The following is a 4418-nucleotide window of genomic DNA, read 5'->3' on the forward strand; positions in this document are numbered from 1 at the left end:
AATACAGGCTCTTAAGGAAGCTGAAGACATCGATCATTCCCTTCAGTTTTCTTACAAATAAAATATTGTAATATTTCTCTTTCTAAATTTGTATTAAGTTTTACTTTTATGTATTTTAAGAACAAGACTACTATGAGTAGCTAAACTAGTTATCTCCTCCTCTTCAAAGGAGGTTGATTTATGTAATAATATGTTGTTTGAATAAATTTTCTAAGTCTCTTGTTCATCCATTCTCATATTTTATAATTAATTTTATATATCATACGCCTTAAGGTAGAAAACGAATTAAGGCTGTGCTGGGTGTCGTTGAAGGAGCTTGTGCAGAAACCATCTGTTGTGACTGCATGGTTGAGTGTGAGGAGCACTTCGTAAAACTCGGCAGGTATGACCCGACGACACTATGGTCAAAGAGGTATTTAATTTTAATTAATCTTACGAAAGCATGATGAGCTTATGCACTATTTTAATTAAATAAGGAAATAAAGGGTAGAATGAGCATTATTTAGTTTTAAGGACAAATTCAAGAAACTGTTTAATAAATCAGAGATATATTTGGAACATGAAAAATGACAAAAATATAATACGGAAAATGAAAAAGATACAAAGATATATTTAAGAATTATCCCACTAACACACATGCCCATTTTTTAGGGACTGTTAAAAGAGATTACAAATCTTAGCGATCGCCTGCGAATTTACTGCGCTATGAAATGCTGGGATCAAAATTATATTTTATACATATATTTATTTTGGGCCATCTTAAGACACTTTCCTAATCTAAGCCCAATAACTCTCGGAAAGTACAAGAAAGTGCATCTGCCTTGAACAGCAAGCTGAATCGAACATCCCTTCGATCCAAGAAGTTACAAAACGAATGCTATTGCCATTGTCATAAACAAAAATCCAAGAAAAAAGGGAACGTTGATGGCAAGCGAGAACGATGATGCCACCCGCCGCAAGACGGCGGTTTCAGATTACCGGAAGAAGCTCCTTCATCACAAAGAGCTCGAAGGCCGCGTTCGATCTGGTTTCAATCTCTTAAACCCTAAATTTTTCTACATGTAATCTAAAATGTATCGTTTTGTTGCTGCGGAGTTCACTTTTTACCAATCTTTTTTGTATGTGTGGTGCTCGTGTACGCAATGAATTCTTGAAGGAAGTTGAATTGTGACGTTTGTCATTTCTTATGAAATTGTGAGCTAGATGACAGTCGACTCTCCTTAAAAGATAAAATCTTGAAATGGCATGAGTTACTTTTGTAGCTGTTATAGAGATTGCTCTCATTTTCCCATGGTTCTTTTAACGCATCAACGGTTTACCATGTTATTCTGAGTTCTGCTACTTCACATTTGTTGTGCATTGTTGTTTTTATTGTTATGGTGATTGTCTATGTTTTTCTCTCAAAATCGGCCAAGTCGCCCCAACTCCACGTTCTGCTTATTTCCAAGGCAATTGCTGATTTATTGGGTCAATTTCTGTGTTGGCTATAGGAGCTAGCTCTATAAGAAAATATTTTTATAGATTTGTCATTATAAGAGACTGGTGAATTAGAGTGCCTGGGCTTTCTATTTTATTTGTTTTCCGCAGATGAGTAGGAGTAGGTGTAGGTGTTGAAGTCATTGTTATATGTATTTGGTAGTTTGTATGTTTGGAATTTTGTTGCTCCCACATTTAGAAAGGTTGCTTGCTTGCTTACTATAGATTAAATGTGTACAAGCTTTTTCTGGAAGTTTTGGTTTTTCTCTCATAAAGCATGTTTCGTTCTTCTTCTATATCATCTCACATAAAACTACGATAAAATAACCAAATACTATTGATGTAGTACGTGAGAATTTGAGAGCAACAAAGAAGGAATATGCTAAAACAGAGGATGACTTGAAGTCGCTCCAGAGTGTTGGACAGATCATTGGCGAAGTTCTCAGGCCACTGGATAATGAACGCCGTGAGTAAACTTTTGCTTTCATCTAATTGTTAGGATAAAGCCTGTCTATCTTCTTGTTGATGTTTCTTATCCTTTTGATGGGAATGTGAAAACAGAATTCTTCACTATTACGTTATAAAGATGAAGGAATATTATCCCAGATCTTTGGCCTTGATCCTAATATTATGTACTATCATTTTTGGGATCTTGCCTTTTGATTCGCTAATTTATCTTCTGTAAACTTCCATTGATTATCTATCATTATTCAGTGATAGTCAAAGCTAGCAGCGGACCGAGATACGTGGTGGGCTGTCGCAGTAAAGTGGATAAAGAGAAACTCACATCGGGCACCAGGGTAGTACTTGATATGACTACACTCACAATTATGCGAGCACTCCCTCGTGAGGTACATGGGCGTTCTAGTGCTTGGTTGTTTGTCAGTAACTGTTTATGTTGATGATTCGTTTCAACTTCTTTTGTGAGACTAGTTTTTCCGTTTATCCAGGTTGATCCAGTTGTGTATAGTATGCTTCATGAAGACCCTGGAAATGTGAGTTATTCTGCTGTGGGTGGGCTATCCGATCAAATCCGGGAACTAAGGGAATCTATTGAATTACCTTTAATGAATCCAGAACTTTTCCTTAGGGTCGGCATTAAACCTCCCAAGGTGACAAATTGTGCAGGTGGCAAGTTTCATGTATATCTGGCTTGTATATTTACTTGTTCATAATCACGCGCATCTGTTTAGGGAGTTCTTCTGTATGGACCTCCCGGAACTGGCAAGACATTATTGGCCAGAGCAATTGCTAGCAACATTGATGCAAATTTCTTAAAGGTAAGAAAATACTGTTGCCTCTGTTTGTGTTTTATGCTCAACTCTCCCATTTTCTTGGAATAATGTATTTGTGTTCTGTGTGCATGCTCTGGCGAATTTGTGATAATAGGTGGTATCGAGTGCAATTATTGATAAGTATATCGGTGAGAGTGCAAGATTGATAAGAGAGATGTTTGGTTATGCCCGCGATCATCAAGTAAGGAAATATATTTTATATAGATATAGATGTCATTTTTTTGTCTCATGAATATGAGTATGATAAAAAATCAAATTTAATCCGCATAAATGATTATGAATTTGTTCATTTGTAGCCGTGCATCATTTTTATGGATGAGATCGACGCCATTGGCGGTCGTCGTTTCAGTGAAGGAACTAGTGCGGATCGTGAAATTCAAAGGACTTATGGAATTGCTGAACCAGCTTGATGGGTTCGACCAGCTTGGAAAGGTATTGCTCAATATTGACTGAATCGAAATCAGCATTTGAGTTTCAATACAATATTAATTCATGGAACTGTAGGGAAATCAAGGGCAGCTAGTTTGTGTAGATTGTTACTTGTCTAGATTGGTGTGAAAATGATTATGGCCACAAACAGACCTGATGTTCTGGACCCTGCCCTTCTTCGCCCGGGTCGTTTAGACAGAAAAATAGAAATACCATTGCCTAATGAGCAATCAAGAATGGAAATTCTGAAGATTCATGCTGCCGGAATAGCTAAACATGGTGAAATAGATTATGAGGCAGTGATTAAGCTTGCTGAGGTAAGCTAAAGATTATTGTTGTATCACTTGATTTTTTTAAATATAGTTGAACCACACATTATTATTTACGAGTTGGGCTTGCCAGGGCTTTAATGGAGCTGATCTTCGAAATGTGTGCACGGAGGCTGGGATGTCAACAATTCGTGCAGAGCGCGATTATGTTATCCATGAAGATTTCATGAAGGTAATATTTTCTCAGTTCTTGTCATCCAAATTAATTTGTTATGCAGTTAGCCAATGAGAGAGGTACTTAATTGTGTTTGAGATAAATTATGATCGACTCTCGTGATGGGTAATTTTTCAGGCCGTAAGGAAACTGAATGAAGCTAAGAAGCTTGAATCAAGCGCACATTATAATACGGATTTTGGGAAGGATTAGGAAGCCTTTCCATTTTCCTAATGGGCATGTAAGATATTTCTGGCTTTGATCTGTTGATCTTTCTTGTAGCAAACATTTGTTACATACTATGTTCCGCATTTTCCGAATCATTGAGTGTCTAAACTATCTCTAAACATTATGCTGAGCACAGAAGATCCAGAAATACCAAAAATGCTTGTCGATAACATGAAAGAAAACAAATTAAAATAAATGGATCAATGTCTCTCTTGTTGGCCTCTTATCATACTCGATTCGTCGTCTCCCGCAACCTAAAAAGTCAGGCGAATAAATAAATAGTCACATGTAGCAAGCAGGATGGAATGCTACCGTTTAGTGCCACTGCAGTGTGTGTACAGCTTCTTGATGAACCTCTTAATCACATGCAGTCATAACCAGTGGTGCAAACAAGTCGAGTATCATACTATTCAAGTTCGACTTGATTCTTATTTTGTCTACTTGAGCTCGAGAACTCGATTCGTATTTTGTCTACTTGAGCTCAAACTCAATGTAGTAATCTATTTC

The 4418-nt window shown here is 37.0% G+C and overlaps 1 pseudogene; it reads left to right on the forward strand.

The window, feature by feature from the left end:
• The first annotated feature begins 809 nt into the window (after window positions 1–809).
• LOC140865234 (26S proteasome regulatory subunit S10B homolog B-like) lies at window positions 810–4043 on the forward strand (annotated as a pseudogene).
• Window positions 4044–4418: the final 375 nt, after the last annotated feature.

This window comes from Henckelia pumila, chromosome 4, assembly GCF_033568475.1.
Source record: "Henckelia pumila isolate YLH828 chromosome 4, ASM3356847v2, whole genome shotgun sequence".
Taxonomy (NCBI): Eukaryota; Viridiplantae; Streptophyta; class Magnoliopsida; order Lamiales; family Gesneriaceae; genus Henckelia; species Henckelia pumila.